This window comes from Phocoena phocoena, chromosome 9, assembly GCF_963924675.1.
Source record: "Phocoena phocoena chromosome 9, mPhoPho1.1, whole genome shotgun sequence".
NCBI lineage: Eukaryota > Metazoa > Chordata > Mammalia > Artiodactyla > Phocoenidae > Phocoena > Phocoena phocoena.
In genome coordinates this window covers 72,225,084-72,247,527 of record NC_089227.1, presented here as the reverse complement: position 1 = coordinate 72,247,527, position 22,444 = coordinate 72,225,084, and the positions used below count along the sequence as shown (strand labels likewise).

The window sequence follows — 22,444 nt, the reverse complement described above, 5'->3', positions numbered from 1 at the left end:
CTTGAAATGTGCACAGTTCTGCATGTGTGCTTGGCATTCTAGATTCTCAAGAATATATCAGAGCTTTACAGCACTACTTATGGAAATATCATTCCCCAGATATTCCTTTTAAGATTTTTAGTCAGCCTCTTACTTAGCACTGACTAGTACTCCACCTCAGGCTGCTTTGATGTTGAATAATTGCCACTGATTATTTTCAACAAATGCTCTAGGAATATGGCTGTTCACACAGGGCAAGCTTTGAGTTTGATCAAATAAAGGCAAACCCTAAGAATGGAGTTTTTCAGGGAGCTTCCAAATGGCAATATTTCTCTGGGAATGGGGCTTTTGGGGATCTCCAAACCCATCTGTCTCTTCCAATGGCTACTAGGTTGCTAATTTTTATAGCCATCATAGTTGTGAGGCTATTGGTTTTCAAGCATGCTGTGGACCAGGGAAGAGAGGGATAGGAATAGAGGAAATTTAAATGACACAAAGCTTACTGTTCATACTGAGATTCAGTCATTTTTCTTGATAAGTTCTCCTTGGATTATTGCAAGTCTTTGGTTAAATTTCCAAGATTCTGAAAAAGTTGATTTTGATAATTTTTGCCAGTGGTCTCATTTCTTCTGTGGCAGAGCAGATTTTTCAGAAGTCCTTTGCCACCATTCCCAACATGCTTCTCTTAATTTACTTTTAATATAAATTATTCTATTCTAAGTTTAAATTGTTTTAAGCTTTATTTACAGTGTGATGTTTAGAACATGCTAGAAATTGCATAATTTACAACTACTTAAGCTTATTAAAATTATGAGAAGCTTCAAATGAAAACTTAAAAATTTCCAAAATGGTACCTACTTTTAGAGTTCTTTTTGAGCTAAATCACCAAAACATATTTGACGTCTGTCTTAATAGGAAAGGAGTTTGAAGGACCTATTTGAAGAGAATGAGAATTTGTGACAACACAGAGGGACCTAAAGGGCATTATGCTCAGTGAAATAAGTCAGAGAGAGAAAGGCAAATACTGTATGATATCACTTGTATGTGGAATCTAAAAAAAAAAACAAACAAAAAAAACGAATGAACAAGCATAACAATACAGAAACAGACCCATAGATACAGAGAACAAATAAGTGGTTGTCAGAGGGGAGGAGAGTGGGGGAATGAAAGGAAAGAAAAGGTAACTATGTGAAATAATGTGTGTGTGTGTACGTCACATTGTACACCTTAAATATATATAATTTTTTGTCAGTTGCACCTCAGTAAAGCTGAAAAAAGGAAAAAAAAAAGGAATAAGAAGACCTTAAGTATTATTTAGATTGGGACAGCAAAACACAAAGTTCTTTTGACTTCTCTATTTAAGAATATGACAGTGTTGAAGGGAATATATATGATACGAGAGAAGATAGGAAAAGAAAACAAAGAAGAAAATGAGGAGGGAAGTGCCATGGTTGGAGATTGGAGCCTGTGGAAAGAGGCAAGTGGGAAATTCCTTAGGGCAGATGGTTAAATATCTTTTAAGAAAAGGGATTTCTAAAAATCAAATTTAAGTTTGTTATATGTGCATACCCAAGCTCTCAATTAAGTCATTACCAAAAAAATTACATATACAAAACATAAAATTAAAAAAAAACAAAAAAGGAAAAGTGAGAGCCAGCACGTATAAACTTTTTTTTGACCCAAAAGTCATTTATTAAAGTTACAATAAAATACTTTTCAATGCATTAAAAAATTGCAAAATAATTGATGCATTTTTCAATAAAGATACCAGATTTAATATTTACTGACAAGATAAAGATATGTTTAATGACTTGTTCTATTTCAAGGTCACCTTATTGAGCGATACATCATGAAATCAATAGTTGTACATGTAGGAAATTTACCAATGGAGCTCTCTTCCACGGGTGTGTATATTTTAATTTGTCTCATGTGGGTATCTCTTCCATTCTGATGATTGGCTAGAACAGCAGTCTGTATCATGAATGTACGAGTTGGCTTCTTATGATTATCAGTTAAGGGAACGTGAATCCAGCCACTTGGTTGCACCAATTCAAGTTGCCGAATTTCTTGAAGATTGTGAAAATTATTTCCTACTCTGACTGAGATCTTGCTTGGAGTATAGCTTTCATCAGATTTGTAGTCCGCATAAATACATAATGTCTTCACTGTTGTTTTTCTTCTGAATTGGATGTTCACTAAATGAGGCTGGGAGCCATCTGACTGCCAGTAAGTTTCTAGATTGTCATCTTGTAATTGATCCACTCCAAATCCTGGTTTGCAAGATGAGAGAGCACATATAAACTTCTGGTATTCTCTGGAGGGCGTATTCAACTCTCTGTCCTGCTGTAGCACTGTCTTCCAGTCTTATCATAAAACTGGATCACCAGATCACGTGGACAGTTTTGTATACTCTCTCGGGAGGACAAGATGTTTCTACAGTGTATTTTGGAACCCCATCAGTAGAGACCTCTGATTCATTGAGGATTCCAGAGAATGCCAACTTGAAACCTAAAAACAATTACGATAAATTTGAGGAACTTCAGTATTAATTTAGCATTGAATCCCATGACCTGGATGCTACTTCGCCAAAAATTTTGGCAAAGAATGCTTATAGTATTATCCTTGTGGTTGGAAACTTCTCAACAAAGCAACACACATAGATGAAAGCAATGCTTTGATGGACTTTTTGAGAAGGATTCAATTTCATCTCCATCTATGACTACATGCCCAGAATCATATAAACAAAGACTTCACAATTTAGCTGATGTTCCAAGATTGAAATTAGTTGCCTTGGTTCTCCTTGTTGAATCCCAGAAGATGGGCTGAATTCAGGAAGCACTGTGCCTTTGCACTGCTGAAGCGTGCTTTCAATGTGTCCAACAAAATGGTCCCAGAACACCAGCAGAGCCACAGAGAGCTGGAAAACACTTTGGGACTAGTAATGAGAACCTTTAATGATTCCTCTCTAAAGTCCTTAGCTGTAGAAAATCCATTTTCTGATCCTTACTGTCAAGAAGAATAATGGGTAATGCATCTATACCTATATTTGGTGGAATATAAATTATTTTCCCTTTTATTTAGGTATAAAACAACCAAGTTTTAGCACAGGTATTTTTTTGTAGCTATGGCACTTACAATTTTTTCACCATCATTTGAATCAGTTTGACTTCCCAGTGAGTGATGTACAGCAGACAAATACTTCACTATACCTGAGAGTGAAATTAAATCGACTAGCCACACACTGCTAGCTCTAAACTTGGAATTCTTGTTGACAATAAAAGATTACAAAATATCTTGCTTCAGAGCCTATGGTAAATAATTTCAGATATAATCATTTTATGCATTGTCCCCCTTGAGGCTCTGAAATATTCGCAGTATCTCTCCACACAGTCTACACTAGGACACAAGCACACTCACTCACTTGCTCATCTAAGTTAATATTTTACTCTTGTTTCTTTAGTCTAAATGCCCTTCCCCTAAATTTCAAGTCTCATCCCTTAAATCTGGGCTCTACTGCTCATTCTTCCATACACTCTTTTCCTCATTCTCCTTGTACTTTTCTCAGAATATTGCTTGCACCTCTGTTTGGCTTAATTTCCTTCAGCAAGGTATTTGTTGTCTGTTGGAGGCAGATGCAAAGCTCCTTGTAAGCAGATTCGCTCTCATTTATCTACTTTTCTCTGCAACTAGCTTTGAAATATTTGGTGATCTGAATAGAAAAAGGAGCCCAAAATTCAGACTTCCATGGAAAACTAGTGGAGAAAAATATCCAGTTACTCTGCATTTTTTGTATTTTGTATTAGGAGTTTATGGAGAAAACTCCTAGAAAAATCAGACAGGGAAAAACACTACACTGAGGCCTATGCCATGGTGCTTAACTTTCATACGTAGGCTCTAACTATGTGGAAATTTGCTACAGTCTCTGAGTAGCAAAGACTTCCACAATGTGCACAAAGGTTTTGACTAATTGGACTGAAATGACAGGTTACTTTAATTGAACAAGTTAGATATCATTTTGAGCTACACTCTTATTTGGTGTCTAGAGAGCCAATAACAAAGGGAATTGACTGAACTTTTCAACTTTTCACTATTTATTTAGACACTGTATAGACATAGCCCAAAGGAAATCTCTCCCAAAATACCTCAAAGAATTTTTTCTTCAACTGCATAAGATCATGAGAAAATAAAATCCCTCTGTTCTCAAATGACACTTTAAAGTTATGAGTATAATGTGGGGAAGTCAGTTCAGCCATGGATTATCAAAACAACAGAAATATAAAACAGGTATCAATTTATAATATTTGCTGAAATAAATTGATTCAAACTGTCAGCTAGGTTCTTTGACACTGAAAATAAAATACCAAACATACTAAAGTAGAAACTTAGCAATGAAAAGCCTGACCCTCCCTTTTTATGATATTATCTTACTGTGAATTGAACTGATTGATAAATTAAGTTCAATTTGGCTCATTTTGCATGAATTCAGTCCTGGGTCAAAAGAGTTTTTAAAGTTTTCTCACACCTTTTCTACTGGCCCATATTTTTATCCTTTGTAGAAACCATTTTGCAGTTATGCTGAATTGATTCTACTGAGCTCCATAGCAATGGCTTTCTATCACTCTGTTGCCTTTGAAGAGAGCAGTTTTTCTGACATGATCTGGGTCTTGGGTGAGATGAGCGCATCTCTTCTTTTGTTGGTTGTCAGAAAGTCTCATTTGTGTGACTAGTTTAATACCAAAATTAAAAACTTAAGTAGTAAATGGACTGGGGGAGATTCAGGTACAACAAGTTAAAAAGAAAAACAGTAGGCTTTAAGAGCGTATGCATGAAAGAGCAATGTGCCAGGATGGAGTTGTGTACCTCGATGGATGACTGCCATCAAAAAGCACGCATCCATTGAATGCTGCCATTGTATGTCGGCCCAAGCTGTGTTGAAACACTTTCTGCTGAAGTGTTCTGCCCAGGGTGGTGACCTGTGGTCCCCTAGGTTCTAAGCTGTCCTATGGATAGAAATACATTTCCTGTTTCCCATATCCCTCGTCTCCCCACCCATATATCAGGGATTGGTTTGAAAGAATGAAACAGAGACCTTACAGATGCTTAAAGACCAGAAATCCTATCAAGGGGAAAAAGAAATGGAAAAGAGAAGAAAGAGAATAAATCCCCAAATCCCTGCACATGCAAAGCTTTCTTATTTTTTTTTTTACACACTTCTAAAGTGCCCATTCAAAACCACATGAGTAAAAATGAAGTTGTGTGTTTTTCACATCCTTCAGAACAGGCTAAGGGATGAGGGTGAGTTCCCTATAGTCAAACATGCCCAGAAGTAGCAAACTTTGGCTTAGCCACAAGCCAAATAAACTGCTCCCGAATAATCGGGTCTTGGTTTAAATCCATAGAGATGCTCTTTTCATGTATGTGAGGTGGACTTTTGGTTTTATCTCTGGGACAAAGTTTGAAGTTATTCTGTGACTCTGGCCTAGAAAATGAAGAAAACCCTTGTAACGGGATGGCTCATGTAGGCTTATTATGAGTGTGTGTTTAACTCCCTCATGTGAATTATATTTTGAATCATTACCACTCAAGAGGCACAAGGTTTCATCTACTTAAGCTCAAGATACCTGTGTGGAAAAGCATTCTAAACTCAACTCGCTGGGAAAATACCACTTTAATACTTGAGTACTTAAATACAAATATTATAACAGAAATTTGAGCTTTCTGGTTTTCTTGACTTGTATCACATTAAATTAACAGACACAGTAACAGACCTACATTACATATCAAAAGAATAACTTTTTAGAATTCATATCCGAGGGAAAGAGACAAAATTTAGTTTTTATGTCTTTTTACAATGGGTAGAAAAGTCCGTGAGACAGAAGGATAAGATGAGCTCTCATCCTAGCATATGATATAAAATGGATCTGAAGAAGTAAAAACATAGATGCTTAATGAACACTGAAAGCATGAGTGATACCAGGACTCACGTCTAATTTATCTCTTTCTTTTCCCTGGACTTAGTATATTGGACTGATAAACTTACCTCAAGATGGATAGTTCATAGATAATTTCATCCCAAATCCCACCATTACAAATGGATTTCAAGCCTTTAAACTTTCCACTGTCCCCTGAACTTGAAAGTTTTCAATCCTACTTTTGTCAGAGTGATAAATCTTTCTGGATGTATCTGGAAGGGAATTTGCTTTAAAATTTGCTTTAATCTCCTGTGGTCTGCAATAAGGTTCTGAAAGGGAAATACCAATATACCAGGTCAATACAGGAATGAAAAATTTTAAAGTACCAAATCCCAGCATGCATGTTCATAGTGAAAACCTAAATGACCAAACCAGGACTATGTTTTTTTTCTAGCTCAAACAAGCTCCAGTAATGAAACATCTAAAGCTTTATAATAAAAATGATACTTTGTTATGGAAGGAGAATGGCTGTGGAAATTTATTATTCTGTAGAATTTTATCTTCAGTAATATTTGTCTACATTTGGCCATGGAGCATATGAATTTAACCATTTGTTAAGAAGAGTGGAGGTTGTCTAATTTGAGGCAAATGCAAACGTAGCAATAATATTATTAGTAAGGGGAGTTTATTGTGCAAAGTATATTTTGCAAAATATACAGATAACTGCTAAGGTCATTGGAGAATTAATAAATTCCAACCCTAAATGTGCATGGGACGGTCTTTTACATGAATGTGTAATGCTCTTAATTTAATAGCCTGACGTCAGCAATGGAAATAACAGTGTTTATTCTGCTATAGGCATGTAGTAAAGCCTAACCACAGAAGCAGTATTCACAGTTTTAGAAAGGATAAAATAAGAGATCAACACCAGTTTTGTCTTTTTAGTGGCAGGGATTTTGCTTCTGATAAAAAATAGTTCCCAGTTTTCATAAGAGAATTCCTTAATTAATAATTTCTTGCTAAAACAGATACTTATAAATGTTTATATTATATATGTAAAAAATATATATACATATATAAAGCATTGTAATAGTGGAATACCTTCTTAAACAGTCTTATCTTTCCATCTTATTGTTCCTTTGTGTCAGGAACTAGGAGTATCCTGTTAGGTATGTCACTATTAGTTCTAGAAGTAATAACGTTGTCCTTATTCACTACAGTAAGACCTCTGTGGTAACAGTGCTAATCTTAACCACTGACCAGTATAAGAATGCCACCCTCTATCTAGGGCCATACCTTCTATCCAAGTATATATATGATCAAACAGCAATAACCAGCAAAAGATCAGTGTAATAACGACCCAAGCTATATTTCTATGGCAGAATCATTTTTTGTAACTTTGAAAGTTCAGTTATCCTTTTTGGTTAAAATTATGCAGCCCTTAAATAACTCTGAGTAAATGGATTATGTGCCATTAAGAGGTTTCTTGAAAGTTTTCATTAGCTACGAAATAAAATAGCTTTAAGCTTTAGAATGTTCTACTCAGTTGGAGACTCTCATGTCTTTCTGATATTCTTGTGACAATTTCTATTCTAAGTGTCAAAAACAACTCTGCTATCTGGAACAAGTCGTGTAGTATTCTCTCCTTTTAATATTCTAATCGTGAGGTGTGAAGTGAAATGGTTGCACAGTGTAATGGTGGTAAAGAAGTGGAGTGTCAATGAGACGGGGAAGGTGACAGACTCAGAATAGGTCCCTGAGGTGCTCTCCAAGTGCACTGGATAAAGATTCCCCTGGGAAAATTTTCTCATTAGTTCTCAGACACAGTTCAGTAATTCAATAGCGCGAGGTTACCATTAGTCACAAGACCAAAACATGTTACTTTCCATGCTTTAGTTCCTTTATTTGTATATGTCATTTTCAGACTGAAAATTATGATCCCTACTCTCATGCAAAGACAGTCACTGAGTTGTTTACATACTGAAGTATGAACCATGACAAGCAGATTCTGTAGAGTTTTCTTTTAATTGTTGATGTATGAAGCAATTCAAAGGGAAATAGACATTTTAAATGATTCTAATGATACTTCCCTAAACAACTGTCAGTTCTTTATACCAGAATTACTAAACATGTACACATATACACACGTGTGCACACTTTCATAAGAAAATCAGGAAGCATTCAGACATGGTTAAAGAAGAGATCACATTATCAAAAACCTCTCTCACCCTTATTTATGCTACTTATAAAGTAAACTTGTCACTGCTTAAAACCAGTTACTCTCTAGTGACTATTCTGTTTCAGAAATTGTTAACGTTCTTTCTAAAATCAGAAAATATTGAATGATTTACTGCACATGTGAATATGAAATATTCACATTTTGTACTGCAACTGAGGGGAAACTCAAAGACCGTGGCCGTTAATTTCCTATGTAATTACTGAGAAAGATGTTAAAACACATAGATTATAATTCTGCATCTTTTCTTTTTCACTGTCATAAACAATATGTACCTTTTTCTATCTTTTGAAAGTTAACTGCACTCCCACTCTACACTTGAAGGCATAATGGATCGGGGGATTGTCTGCCTCATTACTCACTAGGTCAGAAAGAAAGAAGTATACACCCGACAACCCTATTGGTCACTTAAATCCTCCTTGTTACATTAGGGAAACATTAATGAAATCTGTGAAAATGAAAATTAGATGCTATACTAACAGATTGTTGTAGATTTTTGTATTTCATAAGATAACTCAGTATTTTACTTTGCAGACTTTGCAATGATAGTCATTCTTGTGTTTAAAAGATAACTAGTGTATGGTGTTGTAAAAAATTACTCCATTTACTTCATAATATATATTCTAGAGGAAATATAATTTAAATGTATCCACCTAAACATCATGACAGAATGGAAGAGGAACTTAACCTTTTTTAAATGCAAAGTATGTTTCTTACAGAAATAAAATGTGGTAAGTAAACTGCAAGGGGAAGTTATCTATTAGAAATAATGATGAGACATAGAGGAAAGACTAGACTTTTCCATATGAACTGGTAAAAAAAAAAAAACCACTTCCTAATAGAAACACACTCCTATCAAAATAGTAATGATCAGGATTCCAAACAAACCATCAGATACTTCTGTTTATGTGCTACCAATAGACTTATTGTTAAATTATGAATTGTAAATATTTATAAGTGACTCATTTTAAAGAAGTTGTCAGCTGCAGCTACAGTTCTTCACCTTCTGTCATCCCAGCTATCAAGGGGGCTGACTCAATCACTTTCTTGTCAGGCTACCTTTCTTCCCTAGAATACTCAATTCCCAAAACACAACAAAATATAAATGAATGGAAAGTGCTAATGATGCATGATTGCCAAGAGGTATTAAGTTTTTAAAGGTACTTTGCTGACTAAATTTTAAATGAGCAAAATCCTGAAATTAATTTCCCAAGGCAATAATATTTGTATTTTTAATAGATGTCCACTGAAAGGAAATATATAATATTGACTTCTGGTATGTCTGTCTTTCCTGTGGTAGGAATCATATCAGCTTTTAAAGTCCCAAGTATATGTAGTTTATTCCATGTTTAATTATATGATCTACACTCATAAAAACTAGACTAATGAAAAAAACCCAACATTTTAATTAAAGGAAAATGGCTTGAAATGATAAGATTTGGAAACTGTCCTGTATTAAAGGTATATTTTAAATCTTTAGGATCAGGCTGATGTCATTTTCAACAATTGAGTCAAAATCTTTATATTTAGCAAATAATACAGAATGGTTCTCAAATCTTATAATTTCATGCCATTTCCCCTTTAAATCACCTTAAAAGTGCCACTCTGATGACAAAAGCTGTCTTCTCTGCTGACTTGATAACAATCTAAACTTGTGATTTCTTTACTATTTTTGACTTGGGTTGGTTATATTATGTTTCTGCTGACATTGTGTTTTGTGGTATGTTTTCATAACAGAAGAATCTTTTCTAAGCAGGAGAGATGGATGGTTCCTGAAATCACAGCTTATGGGTTCAAATTTTTAGAAACAAGTGAAAAATTTTCTGTTGTGTTTGTTTATTTAGTCATTATTTTAGAAAAATTAGGCTTTTACTTAAATTTTATGCTGTGAAGAATTGCTTATATCTATATATATTTTAGTATACACAAAACTCAAAATCAGTAATGGAAACTTAGCAAAACAGCTGAGTACTTTTCATTCAAATAATCAGATAGTCTCATTGAAAGGAGGCCTTAAAGTAGGAAATCAGTGGTTTTCCCAGGTTATGGTATAAGTAAGCTAATGGCAATGTGTTAACCCTTCTTTAAGTATCTGTCCATTTAAAAAATCTTCTATGTGAAATAGCTCTTAAGAATCTTTTAGAAATTTGTGATGTCATTACTATCATTGTAGTGCTGTGACTTACACATGCTCTCACTGACACTCAGAAGCAAACAGACTCTATACCCACATGCAAACACATGAAAGTCAGGGCCCGCTCAACAGATGTACTCTTGTGTGGGAATCATATCACTTTTTTCTGAAACACTGAAGGCACGACTTTCAAGTAGTTTTAAATTTCAAATCAGGTTAGCGCATATTTAATTTCGACATGTTGGTTTAACACCAAGCCACCCCAGACCTTTTAAAAATTCGGTGGCTATGATATAAAATTCTTCACTGTGTTGCACCAATAAATTGAGAAGTGCAGTATAATTCTCCACTATCACTGGAACCATCGTGAAATGAAATAAAGACTTTGATACAGGTCCTCACTCAGGTGCACACTCTCACAGTTACATTCAAAGTGTTTGTTCACAAAACTTCATAAAAACCTACATAGAAGATGCATAATTTATGGAAGTGAGTAGTAAAAAAGAAAATCAACTCCACCATTTTCTTTCCTATTGGTCACTTTACATGCCAATAGATTAAAAGACTCTGAGTTCCTTTTCTTTGAAGACCACCTTTGTAACTGAGTTATTAAGTTTTTTTTATTTTTTTAAACTAAGCAGCCAAAAGAAAGAGGCACTTGACACCTCCAGCAAGTATCTCAGTTCTTTTCATATTGTCAATAGCTCCACTGATAGCACTGTTCTTTTGACAGCTAAAAGCAGATGTGCGGGTTAAGTATGGGAGCAATTCAGATGTCCACAGTAAACTGCAGGGGGGCAGAGAGAGCTCAGAGAGCAGCAGCTTTAAAGTAATTGACTAATACAGTAAGGATATTAAAGTCATTTAGTGCCAAAAGGGAACACACTGATCCCTGACCCTCAGCCACTTTGGAGTAATCTAGTATTCAATCCAGCGTGTAATGACTGCCAGGCCTGTCAATCCTCCAGGCTCTCCAGTCAAGTGCCTGTGGCTACTATTGGCTTATGGTAAAAGGACAGAAATGCAAGGAAATGCCTCTCAATCAGCCTGTGATGTGATAATGTTATTGCTCCAGTGTATTCTATATTGTCCCCGCATAGTTTAATCTGTTGAGACCCATGTCAAAAATTGCCCGTGGTCCCTAGAGGTCTTTACTCAATCTTTTAGTAATACAAGTGGATTTGAAAGGAAAGGGGGTAACTTACTTGATGAATTGTTTCCAGCTAATATATACATATTATATATATATGTATACACACACGCCCAATATAAGAGGTGAACTGTGGCTTAAAGGCTATCTGTGCAAGGTATAAATTAGAAACGTGCTAGTCAGCTAGTAATCTGATTTGTGAACCCTTGTTCTTCTTTTACTCCAATGGGCAAAATATTTTACAATAAAAAATATTGACACAGAAATGTATTTACATGGTGGCTGATTCATATTCAGTGCACGTGCCAAAAGGAGTTTTAACAGGGGAAGATGTCAGAGAAAATGATTTGCTTGTTTCTGCCACTTTGAGCACGTAAGAGTTGGCCAACTTCTGGGAAGCTTGCATTTTAAATGAGGTATTTTGCATTTGTAAAATATAATTATTGCTACAGGCTGCAATCGAAAAAAAAAAAAAAAAAAAAGAGCCTAAGAGAAAGTGTAGGAAATTGCCATTTTTTGTTATTTTTATTTTGCTAATTAAGGCACTAGAAATTGACCCATATAGAGACTCTAAAGTTGAAAAATCAAAATGGGATAATATTCAGATCCTATTTTATTATCTAACAAAAAGTCTTTGTATTTCTTAGTCATTCCCTCATTTACTTTTCCAAACCTACTGTATAGAATCTTTGGAAACAGAAAGCTCCAGTGATGAGAATACATTATTATTTTTAGAGAACATTAAGGTTACATAGGGGAGGCATTTTGCCTGTTTTTATTCTGTAGGAATCTGCCCAGTTCACCACTGGCAAGGTGCTATACAAAATTAGAAACAAAAGTGAACATCTATTTGCTTGTAGGCTTGAAATAACTTTGGTGTCAAAAACAACTGACTTTCCCCCTCCGTCAACCTGTCCTCTTTCCATTCAGCACTGTAATTAATCAATGTGTGGTTGTATTCTAAAAACCATTCTGCACATTACCCACTTTTGCCACTTGAGATATTCTGAATTTGTGTACAATTTTTGGCAGAATATAAGAGATAGAGGAAAATCTCACTTTTGTGTTCAGTGACTTTCCAGACCTCAGGGGCAGAATGAATGCAGGAGGAATCCCATCAGGTAATTTTTCATTAGTATCCACGACAAGCTGTTTCACCACAGGCTATTGTTTTCATGGAAAGTTCAAATACAGTAGGATGGGATAGGTGTGCTATTAACACACAATGGTGTGATAATTACCTATCATATATATATATGACCTTTGTCACCTAGAACATTGATACTCTTCATTATGATGTACCATTCTAGTATAAGAGGAATAGTTGGACAGCTTTAGAGTTCTTTTGCTAGTTGTCTAATTTTATGTTTAAAGTTTTCAGAGCTTTCCTAAGAGGAGAGATAGAAGGGAAAACCAAATAGGTCAAAGAATCGTAGGGCTTTAAAGGACCTTGGCATTAATTTATCTACTCCTTCTACATCCTGGCATCACTGTTGTGGCCTCTCCCGTTGCGGAGCACAGGCTCCGGACGCGCAGGCTCAGCGGCCATGGCCCACGGGCCCAGCCGCCCCGCGGCATGTGGGACCCTCCCGGACCGGGGCACAAACCCGTGTCCCCTGCATTGGACTCTCAACCACTGCGCCACCAGGGAAGCCCCAGAGGCTATATTTTATATAAAATTCTAAAATTCAGCATCACGTGTATCTGCAAAAAGCAATATGACTCTCAAGTAATAACTTGATTCTACAAGGACAACAAAAAGTCAGTCTTTATAGCTAACCATTGTATTACAAGCTTCTTCAATGAGTTGAAACTTATTTCTTCCTACCATCTCCTTACACAAAGCAATAGTCCCTTTTTATTTATTTATTTTTTGTATAACAACCTCATGTTCCCAATGACAGTTGTTAAATACACATTTAGTTTTCTCTAGAGTGAATGTGAGTAAAGCATCATTCGGTTTGGGTTCATTGAGTAGGTTCTCCTTTAGCTTCAGCAGAATTAAGGGCACATATCTTCATTTCTCATAGTCAGTATGTGGTTGAAATAATTTCATTCCTTCAGCAAATGTGAAATTTCAGCTCTGCACATGGCATTATGCCAAGCTCTATAAGGGGTATAAAGAAGAATAAGATATGATCCCTAATTTCAAAAAGCTTACAGACCAATATGGGAAGTAAGACACTAGTCAAGTGACTATAGCAAACAGTTGAAACAGGAGAAGGTAACTAAAATTATTAAGCACCTATAGGTGGCCAGTCAGTCTATATAACTCCAATGAATGGACACAGGATTGTGAGATACTTTCATTCGTTAAGCTGTCCTTACTGAGGCTCGGGAAAGTCACCGTGTTGCAAACTCAGTGACTATATTTGAAACAAGTTCTTTCTGGCTCAGGGGCCACTCTCTCCCAGCAAGACTGCATCTTTTCCATAACAGGAGCCATGATGGCCTAATTACCCACATTTGAGGAAAGCCACCTTATTCTTCTCCAAATTGAAATTCTGTTTTTCATTTTAAGGAAAGGTAAGACTCTGAAGGTAACCATGCCATGCAGTGTATGCAAAGTGATCTTTATGTGGGCTCATCTCTTAGTAAATTGATCTCTGAGTCCATGAGGTCAAAAACAATGTCTTATTTCTTATGGTAATCAGAATATACTGGGAGTTTAATAAACATTGAATTGGTTAAATGGGTGCACAGAATGTCTTTATTCTTCTCAGGCCTGGAATTTTCTTCAGATCTAGAACAACTCCCAGAGAATGAAGATAATCCCACCAATTTACAAAGTTGTAAAAAGCCATAAACTTGTTAGCCATCAAAATGTTTAGCCTATTTATATTTATCAGGTTTTTTCCCATACTTTTAATTAAAGCATGAGGATAAGAAGGCAGAATACTTGTGTGTAAAAAAAGTATCATTTTCTCTGACTTTCATAATTCCATATTTAATGGCAGAATTGTACCAACAGGTTAAAATCAATGGATGATTAGTCTACTAACCAGTTATATCTATATTTACATTTCTAAAGCTGCTGGCTTAGAAGCTACTATTATTATTAAGGGCCATTATGGCAACCTACAGAGGTTTTTTTGAGCCTTAAAAATTATGAATATCTCTTTATTCTTTCCCTTTAACCTGCCCTTTCTTGTTTTTTAAACCTTTTACTGTAAAGTGTAACACCCATTCAGATCATTTGCACAAAACATAAATGTATAGCTCAAAGAGTGATCACAAGTGAGCATCTGAGTAGTCACCAGGCAGGTCAACAAATACAAAATTGGCAGCAAACCAACAACATCCTTTGGACCTTTGACAATTGCTACTTCCATCTTTTTTCCTTCCTCTTTTCCAAAGGTAACCACTTTTCTGACTTCTAACTTTAAAGTTAAATTTTGTTTGGTCTTTATATACATGGAATCACTTTTGTATCTGGCTTCTTTCACTTAACATTATATTGGATAGATTCTTCATTGTAGTTGTATACTTCAGTAATTGAGTCATTGTCATTGTTGTTATCTATTTTATGAATACCACTTGACTAATTTATCCGTTCTACAGCAGATGAACATTTGGGTTTCTAGTTTGGGAATATTACAAATCATGCTGTTTTAAACACAGTGTGTGCAGGTTTTTTGGTTGTGTGTATAATTAGGAGTTGAATTAGGGTCATAAATCAGGCATATCTTCAAAATGACAAAATGATGCCAGTTTTTCAAACAGGTTGTACCAATGTATTTCTTCACCAACAGTATAAGAGAGTTCCTGCTGTTTTATATCTTAGTAGAGATTTGTGTTGTTAAAGTCTTATTAATTTTAGTCATTCTTTGGTGCATGTAACAGTATCATGTTGTTTTGATTTGTATTTCCATGGTTACCAATGAATATAAGCACATTTTAATGTTTATTGGGTAATATCAGTAGATTTTGCAAGTTGCCTTAAAAAATTGCACTTATATCATCAACAGTATAGAATGCATATTCCCTTCACCCTTAACAGCACTGGGAACTATCAAACTTTAAGTGCAAACAAACAAAAAAATCACATTATTACCGTGATGCATTTCTTTCGTTATGGCTGACTTTGAGCATAGTTCTCTGCTTGTTGTTTTTTTTCTTTTAACCATTTTTGCCATTTTTTTGTGTGATATTTACTGCTGTCTTTGATCTTTTTTTTTATTGGATTGATTATTTTATTGATTTCTTAAGGAGTCTTACAAATTTACTAAGATTTTTGTCTATGGCAAATATTTCCTTTAGTTTGCCCTTTGATTTGGCTTATCCTGTCTTTAGCCACACAAAGGTTTTTGTTTTTATGTGGCCAAATTTATCAATCTTCTTTCTTCATGGTTTTAGGGTTTTGTCTATATTTAGGATGGCCTTCTCTACTCAAAGCACCACAAATTATTATTTTTTTAAGTAACTAATGATCTCTTCTAGATCTCTTATGGTTTCAAATTTTACAGTTAAATCTTTGATCTAGGGGGGTTATTTTGGAGTAAAATAAACCCAGAAGCATTTATTGTTCCTTTTTTATCCCTAAATGGCTAGCTAGTTGTCCAAATACTATTTCTCAATTAATACACTATTCTCTACTGATTTAAATTGTCAACTTTGTCATTCACTAAATTCCAATATACACTTGAATTTATTTCTGGACTTCCCACTTGGTTAAAACTTTCTGTCTATTCCAGAACTTAATTATGAGCTGTTATAATTAAATTTGTTTTTTTAAATGTGTTTTAATAATAGTTTCTTTTTCCTTTCAAAATGTTTTAGATTTTTTACCTTAACATTTTGGATGAACTTTATTAAATTATTTATTTATTTTTTATACCTTTATTGGAGTATAATTGCTTTACAATGGTGTGCTAGTTTCTGCTTTTTAACAAAGTGAATCAGTTATACATATACATATGTTCCCATATCTCTTCCCTCTTGCGTCTCCCTCCTCCCACCCTCCCTATCCCACCCCTCTAGGTGGTCACAAAGCACCGAGCTGATCTCCCTGTGCTATGCGGCTGCTTTCTGGATGAACTTTAATATCATTTGTTGACTTCTCACCAAAATTTGTGTAATATTAAATTTACATTATACATTAATTGTTGGGAAAATTGGCCTCTTTGCAGTATTGAGTGTCCCCAAGCCAAGAATAAGATGTATTTTCATTTACTCAAATTTTCTTCTCATTCCTCTTCTATTTACTTTTTCTAATTTGCCAGCTTCGGCAAAGAGAGCTTAAGATGGCCAATTGGATACATAAGCCACTAGGTTTCAAATGAAAAGATTTAAATAAGCTAATTTAATAACTAGCTCGTTACTAAATGTCATATACTTTACAAATGTTATAGTTTAAAAATGCCCTGAAGTTAATACGTACATTTGTATAAATATGTTGCCCTGTATGTATTAAATGAAAATGCACTGTTTCTCTTATAATTAATTCTCTGGACCCACCAGAAGTCAACTTACATGTATGGGCATACGTATACCCATGTGCATATGATGTATGCTAGTGATCTTTATACAGGTGGAGAGAGGGATTCAAGGTAAAAGTTATATATATTTATTCAGATATATCTCTGATTACATTTAAGATGCAATACCAACAGTAACATAAAGAAAATTATGTACCTCAAGTAAATATTAAAAGTAATATTTTTCTATGTGGTACAAGTTTGTAATAAATTAACTATAGAATTTAGGAGTATTTTTCCTCAAATAAAAAAGCTCTTATCATGATCAAGTTGTTATTTTTTATTGAAGTAATCCAATATCTGAAGGCCGCATATCCAACCAATATGGTAGCCTTCTTTTCCACAAGAAGGCATGGTCTGGTTGGATAGCAGTAGAGTTGGGTGAAGTTGTATGCAATCACATCAATCTATCAAATAACTAGGAGGTATGTGCTGAATGCTTATCATGTGTTTACTTGAAATATAACAGCAGATGAACTGCATATTAACTGACTATAAAGGGAGGTCAGAGCCATGAAAATTGCTGTGGGCTGGAAAGGAGGAAGACGATTTCATAAATTAAGTAGGATTTATAGAAAGTCTTTTAGATTTCTTAAGAAAAGAATGCTACGTGGAAATGGGGAAAGTAGGACATTCCAAAGAAAGAACAAACTGAGCAGATAAGAAGTAGTGATCAAAATGTTTGAGAGATGGAACATGGAAGCTCTTGAAAACCCTCCCTCTTTTTAGGTTTTATCTACAACTCTCCAGTTTGACAACTTTCGACAATAAGAGGCTTAAATTTTGCAATGCTGTTCACCTTCTATTTGAGTTCAAAATATGCCTCCATAAAAGATCAGGCATTGTTGTGATGCTTACAAGCTCTAAGGAGCATCGTTGCTGCGTCAGTTCTCCTTTTAGACTAATTCTATTCTCCTTTTACTCAGAAATCTAAGAGCTCACATGCCAGCTACCCAAGGGATTTTGTTTTTGTTTTTTAGTGAACTAGTACTAAAATCCTAGCCTTCTGCTTCACAGTTGAAAGTAAATAATTTTATCTTACACCATAAAACTATGATTTCTCCTGTACTATTCCTTCAGGTACATTTTAATCTAATAGAACCATTTTGTAAACATATGAAATGACAGTGCAGTCTTCTCCAAGTCGGATTTCAAGCACAAATATATATGTATATACACACATGCATAAATACACACACAAACGTATACACATGCACCCTTCTTTATTACCTCAGAATGAAAATGCAAATGAATTTATTAGCCTAAGAGTGGCACCGAATGGAAATTTATGCACATACATTTAAAAAACGGAACCCCTGAAAATAAAGCAGTTGCAGCTATTAATTTTCCTCTTTGACAGTTTTTTAAATTCCTCTAAAAAAATGAAACAGCATGAATACTATCAATATATCACAACAGCCACATTAGGTTTTGTGATATACATCATAATATAAAGAGCACTATTAGAGCACAACCTGGGAACCATTAAATCATTCTAAATCACTGTTACATTCCATTAGTGTCAATGGTGAAACCACATAATAGGCTTTATTACAAACTTCACCTTGGTAGGCCATTGTCTCTAATAACCACTTCTCTATGATGTGGTATCATACTCAGAAATCCAGGGAGATAATAAAGGCTCCCTTATTTCTTTTTTATTGGATGGGTAAAGTTAAATTTAGCTGTAAGTAAAAAAAATCCTGAAGCTTTGTTCACTAACTGCGAGTTGCTGCTATTTGGACAAAAAAAAATTAGGCAGGCTTTGGAAGAACAGTTTGAAATAAATTTAAAACCTGGCAATGCTGAGGCCAGGGTAGGCTGGGCAGTGCCAGCAATTACGATGTCATTTTTGAAATGCAGTTTAGCACATTTGTGCACCTCTTTACACTTTTGTTCAGGAGCAGAGTATTGATTATAGAAACACTGTAAGTTTCAAACCTGCCCTTTCCCTCATTCTCCCCTGGTTTGTGCTGTACCCTTTTAAAAAGTCATTTGGGCACTTTGTTGAGGTGACGCTGGTAAGGACTTCAGCTCAAACTGAGATCAATTTTCAAATGTTTCAGGGAGAATTGTTGTACAGTGTTCTGTGCCCCTCTTCTTTACAAATAGAACCATTTATTCCCCTCCCCCTACTATGAATTTAGTCACAATCCCTTCACTCTATTTCTTAGATACACTTATAAATATAATCTCACCACAAAGATTTATACTACACAATAGACACCTTTGTTATTGGCTAAGGATGTTTTAGGATAGGATAAAATAAGTGAAATTCAGATGCAATTGCATAAATGAATAATAACGAATGGTTGAAATAATTCATCATTTAATAGACTACCAGATCAAAGACAAAATTCTTTATGTTCTCTCTGTATTAGTTTTGATACAAAATTCTTTATATTCTCTCTGTATTAGTTTTGATAAATTGTCAAGTGTTTAAACAGTTATTGATTATAAATAAGTACATTTATTTTTGTAAAACAACAGTCTATCCTCTGCCCGTGAGCTTTGAATAAGCCAGTTTAGGGCATTGAAATAGATGATTATTCTAATGGCTCCACTTTGCTTTTGGTCCATTCTTTAGGAACAGACTTAAAAAAAAAAACAATAGTGCTACATGTGTCCCTATGATAAGATGATGTTTTAAACTTAGGAAGAGAAAGCGATAAGGCAAAGAGGAACAAATAACAAATACATTAAGGGAAGTAGAAGTCACCAGGAGTTGAATACTTCAGAAGGATAAACAAATAAAAATCATAGTGAGGAATCTGGTAGATGTCCGTTTATAAGAGTTATCTAATAAAAGGGACAAAAATAAATAAATTTGGAAATCATAAAGTAGATAAAGTATAAGAAATACAGAAATCTGGTCTCATACCTGGTAGACTTATTTAATGTATCCTCATGCCATGAAACACTTTTAGATTTCTCTGTTAATAGTGTTAGATTTCTTTATTAATTTGCTTACCCAAATCAGATATGCCAGATTGAATAAAACATGTCTCTCCATCCCTCCAATTTCTCTTCCCTTCCGTTTTCTTTTCTTCTTCCTCTCTGTATCTCTCTACCTGCCTCCCTCACTCTCCTTTCCTTATCTTTTTCCCTCTGTCTCCCTCCCTTTCCCTCTTCTGTCCCATCTCCTGCCTGTTAGCTGTCTTGCCCTCTCTTCTTCTTTCTTTCCTTCCTTTTTAAAAAATTAAGTCTTTTTCAGTGCTGGTTTATGCATAATATGTTTGGAAATAACAATGCAGGAAAGTGTTAACATAGCACTTCATGGAAGGAAAAATAAAAACCTGAAGTATTATGGCTTTTTTTATGAGGATTCGAACAGAAAAAAGAATAAGCTTGATTTGCTGTCTCTGTTGCCTAAAGAAAGTCTTTTAGCTAAAGCCTCACCCCTGACCTTGTTTTCCACTTTCAGGGTATATTGTATTTCTCTTTTTTGTTACATGTCTGGTTTGCAATGTCATTGATGTTCATAGGAAAGAGAGAGAATTGCTGTTTGAAAAGTCCATGCTCTGCTTTATGAAGGCTAGCTTTATTTTCTATTTTTGTGATATTTTCTTTTTTTGCTTTTGAAAAAAAAAATCATGATAAAGGTCAACTCTTAAATACATTGGAAAACTTACCTGAGTCAAAATTACAACATTTAAAAAATAATAGATGTTATCTTCTGATGTCAAATTGGCATATCAGACTTTATCACTTCAGAATTGAATCTCAAAGTGTCGTGAATAAACTGGTATCAGAATTAAAAGGAAAACATTGTTGATGTTTGTTCTAAAGCACTGGTTTTAGGCTTCAAATGGGGAACACACTAGGTTTGATTTGTATCACACAGTTATCCGACAGAGTAGTTGTGTCTTCCAGATCAAAGAAAAAAAAAAACCCAAGTCAAGCCATATATTATTGCTTCTTAATTTCATTTACCTTCTGATTCCAGAGAAGATTTTGCTGAAGGCTTAGGAAGAGTAAGAATCTACAGGGAGTGCTTCACTTGTGGCTTTGCCTAATTCTACATTCCTTCTAAATGGAAATGGTGACGGTTGGAAAGGTGGGGGGAAAACTTTGCGGTAGGATCATACTAATCTGCCAGGATCAAATAACCTCCTTATTACTGAATAAGCTAATCTGTTTTCCATATTCTGTACGTCCATTCCAATTTTAAGAAACAGTGCTTAAGGAATCTGGATTAATATGTGATTGTAAAGCCTGCATGGAAAACCAAGAAAAGCAATGCCATTAAATACTCTTTCATAGACCTGGTGTGTATTTTGGGCGATTTTTTTTGTTAAATGCATATACATTAAGATTTATAGCACTGCAAATCCTGAAACATCTTGCAAATTGTATACAGATTTAGAAAAGTAGACTTCCAGATCGGGCATTGGTTAATCAAATATATTATAACTTTTTTTTTATAACTTTTTATAGTGACTGATTCTGAGAGTATAGTTTTGATATTATCCTGTTTCTCTAGATGCTATACATTTCACTTATTTATGAAAATAATTCCCTTATCGTCTTCACTTGCCCAAATAAAATGTAGGGTCATTTTCTTTAAACTATCACATAAATATACATGGATTTTCTTCATGGGAATGATTACTTCACATGGTTTCCCATATAACCTTTACACATTAATGTATAGGATATTTAGAAGTCTGTAACTTTTTGGAAATTATAACTACAAGCTGAAAGATTATTTTTCCTTAGAAGACAGCCAGTAGTATTTCATTCAGTTCATTTATGACAGTATGTTAGAAAGCTGCCTGCTAAACCACAAATCTCATCCTGTTAACTCACAGATTCCTATAACCTTGAGCTATTCAGATTTCAAATGGCCAAGTGAAATGTCCCTACCTTGCATTTTTTAGTAAATACTAAGGCATTTTAAGAAAACAGAATTGTTTGAGTGCCACAATCATTGTGAACATGTGGACAAATGAGACTTATTTGATGTAAAATGTATGGGAAGAAAAAAGTCACAAACATGTCATAGTCTAAACATAGTTTAGACTAAATACTAAATATATTTTTCTCAGTTCCTCTGTTGTCTTCTTAAAGATCATCCCATGAGAGGTTCCATTCTTCTTTAATAAGTTAATTGAAAGTGTAGTTTTAAATAGGGGAGTTCAGTTAGAAATGGAGAAGGAAACCATGTGAAGCAAACATTTATTGAAGGTTTGCTAAGCAGTAGGCACTTAATTTTCTATAAATATCTTATTTAACCACTTAACTTTATGAGGGATGTGATGGAAATGGTGTTTCCCATTTTTTTTTTAAGTGATTAAACTGAGAACCAAAGTTTCTTTCTCAAGGTAATATAACTAGGTCTTCAGTTTAGATGTTATAATTCTACTGAATTAAATGTAACACAATGGCTCCTGCCTCAGGGAATGTTTCATTCATTCATTCAACTAATTTTATTAAGGGTCTAGAATGCCAAATACTCTGTCAGTCTCAGAATACAAGCCTGTGAATACAACTCAGTGCCAGTCCTCAAAATTAGCATATTCTATGTGGGAGAGAGGCACCCAAATAGAAAAGTTC

The 22,444-nt window shown here is 34.7% G+C and overlaps 1 pseudogene across 1 annotated transcript in view; it reads right to left on the bottom strand.

Moving 5' to 3' along the window:
- Window positions 1–1,711: 1,711 nt before the first annotated feature.
- The window catches only part of LOC136127931 (anaphase-promoting complex subunit 10 pseudogene), a 42,298-nt pseudogene continuing 21,565 nt past the window's right edge, over window positions 1,712–22,444 (bottom strand). Inside the window, exon 3 of the transcript XR_010656199.1 lies at window positions 1,712–2,342. The product of XR_010656199.1 is annotated as an anaphase-promoting complex subunit 10 pseudogene (transcript). The remainder of the gene's footprint in view (window positions 2,343–22,444) is intronic.